Genomic DNA, 12,112 nt, shown 5'->3' on the forward strand with positions numbered 1-12,112 from the left:
AATATTTTAAACATATTGACATCAATACCTTGCATACCACTATGTATATACATGTCTTCAATATCATTTAGAAACATAGCAAATAAAAAAGGTGATAAACATTCACCCTGACGTACCCCTAAAATACAATTAAATGGTTAACTTAAAGAGTTACAATATTTTACCTTAGATTTAACTGAGTTGTACATAGATCTTATAATATTCAACATTTTTCCACGGACGCCTAATTGTATTAATTTCAGCCACAAGTTGTCTCTTACAACATAATCGAAGGCTTAACTAAAATCAATAAAAGCATAATATAATTTTTTACCGTTATTAATCACATGAGAAATCAAACCATGCAAAATAAATATATTATCTACCGTGCCCATTTTTTGCCTGAAACCGACTGGGCCTCAATATATACACCATAATTTTCTGCCCATTCTACCAGTCTATTATTTAAAGCACGTAAAAACAATTCACCTAATTTACTCAATAATGTAATTCCTCTATAATAGTTATTTTCATTATAATAGTGCCTTTTTTATGTAGGGGTATTACAAATCCTTCAGACCAACTTTCTGGGAAGTATCCTACTTCAAATATTTTGTTAAACAAATTTAGCAAAAATGGCATTAAAACATGTTTACCATTAATAAAGAATTCGTTAAGGTATTTATCCGGACCGCTACTTCTATTTGTCTGTAGTTGGCGGATTGCTTTTAATAAGCACTGTTCAGTGATAGGGACATTCAATTCATGAAACATTATATTAAAATCATTTTGTTCATACCTGTCTATAAAATACAAAACATCTTCATCAGACCTAAAAAAGTGATCGTCTGGGTTATTTACAGACTCAAAATATTTCTGGAATACATCAATTTGAATATTAGACTGTTTAACACCAGCACAAGTTTTAAGCATTTTCCAATACAACTAGCGTCGGTTAATTTCGCCGTTTCATTACGGTCATAATCCATTTAAATTTGCGTTTACATGATTTATATTTCGTACGTGCATGAACCATATTTTGTCTATTAAAATCAGATTTATTATTTCGATAGACATTTAACATTTTATGAAAAGTATTTCTAAGTTCAAAACATTCTTGCGTATACCATTTACAATCAACAATATGACTGGCTGAAGTATCGCTATCAGCGTTTAATGTATGTTTAATATCCTTTTTGAACAAAGGGGACGCAACCCCGTCAATAATATTAGAAAAATCATTAATACATTCATCGATATCAGAGGAAGACTTAACATTATTCACATTGACATTGAAATAATTAAGTTTACTCATCGTATTTTCAAAAGATAGGTTTTCAGCAAACATATGTTTTTTACCGTTATTCCACACATATTTGAAGCTATCTATAGTTTCACATGACTTGGCATTTTGTACATGTACAGATAAAGGTTTATAGAAAAACAAGAGATATATCCACAAGGCAGTGATCACTTAATATATTTGGATCTTGTACCTCAAAAACGTCAATATATTGAAACAAATTTTGTGTACTTATTACGTAATCAACTAAACTACTACCTCTACTTCCAACAAATGTGTTGCGACCTATGTATTTATCTTTGCCAAACCTCGAATTCAGAATTCTTAGGCCAGTATGTTTACAAATATCTAACAATGTTAAGCCATAGCTATTTACACGGCATTTGTCTTGTGAATAACGATTCATAACTGGGTCAATATCATAATCAACAGGTAAAACATTCATATGAGAACAATAATTATCATCTATGACAAAATCAGGATAATTGCTAAAACAACTTGATGCTACTACAAGGATACAGTTAATTTCTTACCTTTTGCAAAAAGCGTCTCAAAATCTGAAATAAAATAATATGAAATAAATAATATATATTTGTAAGCAGATGAAAATGGAATTTAAATACAGAAACTGTAATGTATTATGATTGTTTTTCTTATTTTCACAGTTTTAACTTCAATGTAATATTTAACCAGTGTAACTGTCCAAATATTATTTTTCAAATTGTATACTAGATAGAAAAGATGATTTCGTCAAACATTCAGCTGTTAAGCGCCGATGAAACATTATGTGAATCATTTGTCAATTTACTTCTGCATTTTCACTAATTCAATGCATATCCATTTTTAGTTTATGTTCAATTAACATTTTTAAAATAATAAAATTATTTATTATTCATTTTTGCTGAATACTTTGGAAATATCAAGCTTATTTTCTTTTGGTATTCAGTAGATGTGTGCGAGCCTATCCATCTTTATATCCACTGAAAAAGTATTTACATCTAGCCAGGAAGGAATTCGGCTATTTTTGCTTGTTTTATATCGGCCAATAAGTAAAACATATGAATGTCATAAAAATATAACATTTAAATATTTTGTTTTCGTAAGTTATGATATTCCAATTTCATTACAAAATAGATATATGCGATAAAGAACAAAACTTTGTATGAAATTATGCATTCTGTTACCTGATTGGATAATATCATTTTAATTTCTTCATAACTGTGAAGCAATATTAAACCTTGTTATATATTTTATATTTATTATGTTCTAAAATTGTATCTCAAGTCGATCTTGTTCTTGTTGAGTGTTATAAATGTGTCGTAATAATATTTTGATTCAATAAAGGAAAATTTAGAATATGGTGTTGTTTGTTTACAATTCTATGCTAACCTTGTTTAAAAGACATGAAAGAAAACACTTTGGAAATAGTAATGCATAAACTTTTCATATTTAGTTATCCAACAATTAAAAGGATATACCTTGAAAAAAGGGAGATCCCTCGGAAGCAATGAAAGCAACAAAAAAATATGAAAGCTGCAGATTTTGTTGAATTTAGTCTGTTGTTAAGAGATAATGTTAATGTGCAACATTCTCATGAACCCTAGCACCAATTCAATCGGTTTTCAATTCCCAACACTAAATGTGCTAGATTCAATATAATGACACTGAAATGTTTACATTTGTCAAACGACACATGACAAAATTATAGAAAAGGGTGGATCCCACAGAAGCAGGGAAAGCAAAAAAAAATTATAAAGTGTCGAATTGATTGAGTCTATTTATGATAAAATATGAACTAGCAACATTTCTTTCAAGTTAAAATCCAGTATGTATTTATTATAGTTATGATTGTTTTAATGATTGTTTAATATATGTTTATATTTAGGATCTTTAGATACGCTGTATTGTTACTTTAAATAATAAAGATTATGCGATAAACTTGTTTGAAGCAAAACACGAACTAGCCAAAAATTTCGGCTTTAATAAACGTTGCCTTGCATTATATTTCTGCGTCTTTTCCTATTGTGATGTCATCATCAACTTTGTTCTCTCTTCCTCATAATTAAATTGATAGCAAACATTCATAGTAAAACACAAATTCTACCAGGGCGCATTTGAAAAAAACACTTAGAAATCACTTAATGCTACTACAAAAATATAGTTTATTTCTTACCATCTTCGAAAGACTCTAATACTTAAATAAATAAAAATGAAATAAATAATATATATAATTGTAAGCAGATGAAAATGAAATTTAAATACAGTAACTGTTATGTATTATGATACAAAAAATATCGTTAAAGAACAAACTCACAAATGCATAAAAAAAGTATTGCTTAACATTCTATGAATCATTTGTTAATTTATTGCTGCGTTTTCACTAATTCAATGCCTATCCATATCAAGTTTGTGTTTTTTTATCATTTTGAAAAATATTTAATAATATTTATTATTCATTCCTGCTGAATATTTTGAAAATAGCAAGCTTTGCTATTTTTTTCATATATTATTTCGGCGAATGAGTAAAACATGTACATTTCATACAAATTCAACATTTAACTATCTTGTTTTCGTAAGTAGTGATATTCTTATTTGATTATAAAGTAAAAAAAGATGATTTCGTTAAACATTCAGCTGTTAAGGACCGATGAAAACTATGCTAAGTCATAATAATCATAGCAGTGCAATTTGTTTTAACTAGTTTAGTTTTGTTAGTAATAATACGATATTCCAATCAATAAATATGCGTTTAAGAACAAACTAACAAATGCACGAACTTTGATGCTAAACATTCTATGAATCATTTGTCAATTAATTGATGCGTTTTTATTAATTCAATGCATTTCCATATTAATTTTGTGAACAATTTTTATTTTGAAAATCAAATGAATATTTTTTATTCATTTCTGCTGAAAATAGCAAATAGGAAATAGCAAGCTTCTTTTCTTTTGTCATTCAATAGAATTTTGTGAGCCTATTCATCTTTATATCATGTGTATCAAATGCAAAAGTATTTACATCCTTTAACAACAAAGCTGTTAAATGTCGAATTGAATGAGTTTGTAAGAATATGAATTAACAACATTTTTACCAGTTAAAATCTAGTACGTATTTATTATTGTAACAGTTATGATTGTTTAAAAGTTAATTTTTTCTTTAACGGTATCTAAACACATTGTTATTTCATGTTTATTCTGCCCACTTCGTTAACATAAATACCGTTTTAAAATGTTTTATGTAAACATATTTGACACTTGGCCAGCCATGATACCGGTTGTGCGAAAGACATAGTTCCTTCCGAAGCTTAGAGGTTGAAATTTAAAGTTGAAACTGTTATCCATTGCTTTGTTTATATATATTAAGTCAAAATTATAAAGCAGAAATGTATCCATAATTTCAAGTTTGTGTGTTTAATTTGTATGCTAAGTTTACATATAGACATATAGCAGAATAAAAACTATTACATAGAATTTAATTATTTTTGCATCAAAAAAAAAAATGATAAAAACATTTTTAAGCAAATAAAAATCAATATCACCGGTCTTGTTTTATAGTTATCTGCCCATTAATCTGACCATTTTCTTATTTGTTGAAACTCTTATCCATTACTTTGTTAATACATATTAAGTCGAAGTTATAAAGCAAAAGTGTATCCGTAATTTCAAGATTGTGTGCTTAAAGTTGAATGCTAAGTTTGCATATAGACAAATAGCAGAAAGAACACGATCCAATCGAAATCATGAAAAGTTTGCATTACAAAATAATGATAGAAACAATTTTAGGCAAATAAAAAAATAAATATGTCCGGCCTTGTTTCATAGCGTTATACCGTTTAAAATTAAATTTTGCTTATTTCAAGGTCAGATAGTAAATTATCAAAGTTAGCAAGGCCATATTGATGTGTCCCGGGTATCAGGCATTAATCAATAATTTAACTGTGAACTGTGTAACAATTATTTATTTAGAAAACTTACCTACATGAACTTTACTATATCAGTTGGTTGAGAAATCCAGTACCAGTTGTTGACTTTAACAAGGCATAAAATGAAAAATGAACTGTGCATTGACATTTTAAACAACACACTTTAGCTCATTTAAACAGGTTATACCAATGATATTAGCTGCTGGTACTTTATGTGTAAGAAATCCTTATCCGTGACACTTTAGCTGTAATGTTTGTAAACAATCCTTTTAATCTTGACTTTAAGCTGTCATAATTCCTTAAATGTTTGTATTTTTATGTAAAGTCTGATTTCCTCAGTTGAAGAATGTAATTCTCTAACAAACTGCCAAGTAACTTTGTTAAATTCCACAAATTTCACTGTATTTTCCTTGAAATGTAATTTTCATGTGTTGCAAATTTACTGTAAGCCGCCATTTTGTACTTTGCATTATTGGCTTATTATAGCTGTTGCATCGGTTAGTTTATGTAAACACTAAGTAGGCAGAAGATGTTCCGTTTTGGTACGCAAGAAATAGCATCACAAAAGGTAGAGAATTTTTGGAAATAGTCATAATTGTATTTGCTTATAGCTCTATTATTGTAAAATTTCCTCCATTAAAGTTAATTTCAGTCCGATCAGTTTACGATCGTTTCCGATCATTTTTGTCTGACAGCTGTCAACCATTTTCGGTTGTTGATCGTTTTTCTACCATTCCAACCACTGTTGGGCAGTGGTTGGGCGTTTTCATATTAATACGGCGAAATCAGCCGTTTGAGTCAGTCTAGTTTTGTCTTTCTTAGAAGCAGCATCCCTTTACGCTGTTTTCGACTTTAGAAAATTTGAAACATTAGAAATTTTGGCGGCCATTTAACTTATTGTATAAATTCGTCTGCGGTCTAGCGCCATTAATTTTAGTAAGCCAGATTCTTTATAGAAAGACGATTTATTTACAAGATACTCATTTTATAAGAATTTACATCATAATTTGTTACTGTCTCACATTATATAATTAATACTTATTGACTTTGAACATTATTTTTCTGCTGTTATTGATAAATGATATAAGCGGCTACGGTTCACTGACTTGCATATATTTTTATGGAAGCCGTTAACGTCTTAATTTAATACGCGATTATATCAGCGAAATTTCCATTTAAATGCATCCTGTGCTATACTAAAGTAAATTATTCATAAGTATCATAAGTTAACAAACTCATAAGTTGTAATAACATCTAAATATCTGAACTCTGTGTGTATTTAATTACAAATGAACATTGCTCATCATTTTACAATATACAAATGTAATTGTGACAGTTGCTGCTATAATAACTTATATATTATATTGTGTGTTGACATTAATTTATTTATACACAAAATAAATTTTGTTGAAGTGTTACATCTGATTTGTTCTACATTTTTAATATACATATCTTGTTCAACTGCTAGTTGAGGACTCATGTGCAAAGTCTTTGCCTAATTAATTCGAACCATTAGTGCAGTAACGTCCCTATAAGATTGCAAGTGAAAGCGCTACCAAAAATAGATCAACAAACAACTCCTGCTAAAACCCTGTACTGCCGGCACGCGACAATATTGTCCCGATTTTCATGTACCCGACTTAATTTCAAGCATTTGTGCAATTTTTCAAGACTTGCTTGGTGTATCCAACGCACACCGGCCTACCCTCCACGAAACAACAAAATTGCTTGGAATACAACACAGCATCACCAGCAAAATCAACCAAGGAAGGGGAAATGGGGAGGGAATATTAAATGTAAGTGCAATTATAAAATTTATATAAGTGTCCAAAACACAACAGAAATTGTCTGTGCTTGTAAGATAGCTGATAATATTAGCATATGGAAAACCATTATAACTGACAAATGGATTTAAAATAACATCCGAGGTTGTTCAGTTGAATAAAATGAAATTCCAAAGCAATTATTCCTAACCTATTAACTTTACTTCAGAGGAAAGAAGATGGATTGAGTACAAACTTAATAGATTTTTTTAACAAGAACTGTCACAGGAGACAGCAAAGCCAGGATAATTAAATACTGAACGCAATAAGGAAGACAATTAATGAAGAAACGTCAATTATGATATAAATATATCGCTGTATCAGTATCTAGAAAGCACTCAAATGTTCTATATTTTTGCACAACATAATATGCATATGATCTTGTAAATAAATGTTAAACAGACATTGCTATGCCTTAATGGAAAAGACAACAATTTGAAATCTGAAGTCAATCCCTTCAAAAACAGAAAATAGAAGATTTTAAAGTAAAATTATAATTCCAAAGAGCAAATAACTCTTGAAAAAAGATGCTTCAGTATTGGACCTTGTTCATTAAGTGAGTAATGACAAAGAACAATTATTTATCTTAGGTCTAGAGTAGATACTATTTCAACAACAAAAAATATTACTAAAAATCGATTTATAAATGAATTGTAAGTTCAAGAATTAAATGGAGATAATTCTGGAAATACAGGTACTTGCGTTTTATAACTCTTATCCATATGGCAAGAAGTTATAGTTAATTACGTTTGTTAATATAAATTCAAAGTTCAAGGGGTAATAGTTCTGAAAATAGCCACGCTAGAATTATGAACATGTGTGTAATGAAAAGAAATATATATTTGAAGTTTGAAGTACATACCTTAAAAAGTACAGGGTTATGATATTTCTAAGTTCAAAGGGAGATAATTCTAAAAGAAATGCTTCCAAAGCAATGGACCTTGTCATTTAAGTAGTGGTTGATGATAAGGAATATGAATTGGAAGTTTTAGGTAAAAAACTAAAGAAAGTTATAGTCACAAAACAACATTTTCGAGTAACACAAAGTTCATGGGGAGATTCTTGTTATATTGGAATCTTGTCACATAAGATGTGGGAAAAAGATAAGGAACATAAATTTAAAGTATGAAGTTGAACCCTTAAGAAATAAAAAAAATGGTACAGTAAAACATGATATTTTTTTAGGAAAATTCTAAGATTCATGGGAGATAAATCTGAAAATATTGATGCTTGGAATATAAACCTTGTCACATAAGATGTGGTTGATGATAAAAGCACATATTTGAAGCTTGAAGTTGATATCTTAAGAAATAAAAAAAGTTATAGTGAAAAATATTTATTGCACCAAAACTTTAACCTGACATCTGGGCATGGACACCGACGCCGGGCGAGTAGGACAGCTCTCCATATACTTCGTAAAGTCGAGATAAAATTGGAGTCATAGAGAAGGTGGAAGATGATTTAGATAATGAATTCATATCAAACATTTTTATAATACTACAAAAGATGATCGTATAAATAGAGAATATTGAATGAGCGTAGTTTGATACTAAATGTATTGAACTTGTTGAATAAAATCATATTATGCGAGCCTCTGACGAGCATAATATTGTTTTATTTAACGAGTTCAATAAATCTAGTATTGAATCTACACGAATATAATATCCTATTTAGCACATATATAAAATAAGAACAATAAACTGTAAAAATGACGCGCCTATAGTGTAATTCTACCTTTAACGCGCTTTCATGCTATGTATCTAAATAGCGTAAATGACGTCATGTCAAAGTGTTATTACACTAATGTAATATCGTTTTGATTAAATGGCTTTATTACACTCCTGCGCCGCGATTTATATGATAAGAATAATTTTGAACCTAAAACAGTTCAAAAAAGAGTTATATATCTAGAAAAAAATAATTTTAAAATAGCAAGCTTCTTTTCTTTTGTCATTCAATAGATTTTTGTGAGCCTATTCATCTTAATTTCATGTATATCAAGTGCAAAAGTATTTACATCCTTTATCAACAAAGTTGTTAAGTGTCGAATCGAATTGAGTCTGTTTATGAGAAATGAGAATATGAATTGACAACATTTTTGTCAGTTAAAATCTAGTATGTATTTATTATTATAACAGTTATGATTGTTTTAAAGTTAATCTTTTCTTTAACGGTATCTAAGCACATTGTTATTTCATGTTTATGCAGTCAACTTCGTTAAAGTAAATACCATTGTCAAATGTTTTATATAGATATCTTTGACACTTGGCCAGACATGATACCGGTTGTGCGAAAGACAAAGTTCCTTCCGAAGCTTAGAGGTTGAAATTTAAAGTTGAAACTGTTACCCATTGCTTTGTTAATACATATTAAGTCAAAATTATAAAGCAGAAATGTATCTATAATTTCAAGTTTGTGTGCTTAAAGTTGTATGCTAAGTTTACATATATACATATAGCAGAATGCAAACTATTAAATAGAATTAAATTAATTTTTGCATTACAAAATAATGATAGAAACAATTTTAAGCAAATAAAAAAAATATCACCGGCTTGTTTCAAAGTTATCTTCCCATTAACTTGTCCATTTGCTTATTCGTTGAAACTGTTATCCATCACTTTGTCAATACATATTAAGTCGAAGTTATAAAGCAAAAATGTATCCGTAATTTCAAGATTGTGTGCTTAAAGTTGTATGCTAAGTTTACATATAGACAAATAGCGGAAAGAAAACTATTAATCGAAATTATGAAAAATTTGCATTACAAAATAATGATAGAAACAATTTTAGGCAAATAAAATGATAAATAATATCACTGGCCTTTTTTGATAGTTTTCTGCCCTTTAAAATGAAAATTTTGCTCATTAATAAATTACTAAAGTAAGCAAGGCCATATTGTCCCGATTTTCATGTACCCGACTTGATTTCAAGCATTTGTGCAATTTTTCAAGACTTGATAGTGAAAAATGCTGCTTCTTTACTTAAACGTTAATTTCCTTTCTTAAAAAATAAACATTTGATTTAGTTGTAATCCAAGCAACACGGGTAATTTTATTTGTTATAATGTGGCGTGCGCTGAATAAATATTGTCTCACCTTATCGGAAAGAGCTAAAGAAATTAAACAAACGCTGTCTGTCAATTGTGACAGTTAAGTGTTTCTTAATCATCGAAATTCGTAAAGGTTTGATCAGTACTATATTTATAAAAACTGGAAGTAGAAAAATACTTAGACATTCTAGAAAAGCAGGGCATTATAACTAAAGTCAACACATCATAATAGGCTATAGTGTCTTTGTTAAAATATCTGGAGTTAGAATATGTTAAGCTTTCAAAGACATCGTGAATCCGGTTATAAATGTAGATAAATTTAATTTCTAAAAATATAGCCTACTTTTTAAGAATTTTCAGTCTACGCTAAATGTTTCATGGAATTGTGACAAATTAGTTAATAATACAAACGGTTTCAAGACTTATGTATGAGTTAAATGACATTGAAATGACCTTTAGAAATTATGAATAACAACAATGACCGTTTGTTTAAATAATCATACTGATTTATAAATTAAAAAACATACTACAATTTAATTATAATAAAACAACATTATATTCATAAGCTTATGGTCAGCTCTCAAAATAGGTGTGACCTAGATAGTCTTTGTTATTCTATGCATACTAACATTGCACTTGAAAAGAATGATATGTTCCGGAACAAAATACAAAACTGTTTGGTAGGTTTAAAACGTTAAGCAATGATTTAGTGCATGCGCCATTCGTTCTTAAGACGGTATACAAACATATTTCTTCATACAAATATTTTGGAAGTATTATTATTTTCACAATTATTGACGATAACTTTGTAAGCTACAGGCAGCAGATAAATATTTTCCATATATATTTTTTGATAATCAACGGTCAGATTTTAGCTTTATTTCTAAATTGATATGGACATTCTAAGAACAATTAAAATCGCAAAACTTTGTGATTTAATAATATAGCCTCCGGATCAGTGTGTTACAGTTTTCATATTATGCGTGTCACTGATATCATGAAAATGGAATGCCTGTGTGGTATGGAAAGGATTATAGTTAGTTTCGGTTATGAATTTATAAGAAGAAGCACCGGAATGGGACGACAACCAAAATTTCAACGACCAAGTTTTTATGAAACACAATAAATAGGTTTAAGTGCACTGAAGTTATTGAGTAGATGCTGAAAATTATATTGTAAGCAAATGACCTTGACCTTGATCCAAGATATTTAAGTGGCAATCCTAAGCAGCCACAGAGCAAGTTTGGTGTCAAAATGTCAATGCAAACTCAAGTTTGTACGTGAAAACTGAATACATTAACCTTGATCAAAGAAACATGGGTTGCAATCCAAAGCTGCATCTTGATATAAGCTACCCAGACATCACGTTTGGTGTCAATAGGCCACAGCAAACTCAAGTTATTGAGCGGACACTGAATTCCTATTTTAAGTAACAATGACATTGACCTTAACCATTGACACCTGGGTAGAAATTCCAATCTGCCTCTTGATATCACCTACCCATACACCAAGTTTGGCAATATGCCAAACCAAACCAAGTAATTGAGCGAAAACTGAATTTCTATTTTTAAAACCAGTGACCTTGACCTTGATCACAAACATCTTGGTAGCAATACCAAGCTGCCTCCTAATATAAGCTATCTATACACCAAATTTGGTGTCAATATGCCAAAGCAAACTTAACATATTGAGCAGAAACTGAATTTGTTTTAGTAACAGTGACCTTGACCTTGATTACAGACACAGAAGTAGCAACCCCACCCTGCTTCTTGAAATACGCTACCTACAAACCAAGTTTGGTGTCAATAAGCCAAAGCATACTTAAGTTATTGAGGGAAACTGAATTTCGTTTTTTAGTTACAGTAACCTTGACCTTGATCACAGTCACCTTTGCAGCAATCCCAAGCTGCCTCTTGATATAAGCTATCAATACATTAAGTTTGGTGTCAATAGGCCAAAGTAAACTCAAGTTCTTGAGCGGAAACTGAATTTCTATTTTTAGTTACAGTGACCTTGACCTTGGTCACATACACCTG

The 12,112-nt window shown here is 29.7% G+C and overlaps 1 long non-coding RNA gene across 1 annotated transcript in view; it reads right to left on the reverse strand.

Moving 5' to 3' along the window:
- Positions 1-1,485: 1,485 nt before the first annotated feature.
- LOC132720091 (uncharacterized) overlaps positions 1,486-12,112 on the reverse strand; it is a 36,477-nt gene continuing 25,850 nt past the window's right edge. The window contains exon 5 of the long non-coding RNA XR_009624302.1: positions 1,486-1,839. This is a non-coding gene — a long non-coding RNA (uncharacterized LOC132720091). The remainder of the gene's footprint in view (positions 1,840-12,112) is intronic.

Source organism: Ruditapes philippinarum, unplaced genomic scaffold (assembly GCF_026571515.1).
Source record: "Ruditapes philippinarum isolate M1 unplaced genomic scaffold, ASM2657151v2 ctg1627_1_1_1_1, whole genome shotgun sequence".
NCBI classification, from domain to species: domain Eukaryota; kingdom Metazoa; phylum Mollusca; class Bivalvia; order Venerida; family Veneridae; genus Ruditapes; species Ruditapes philippinarum.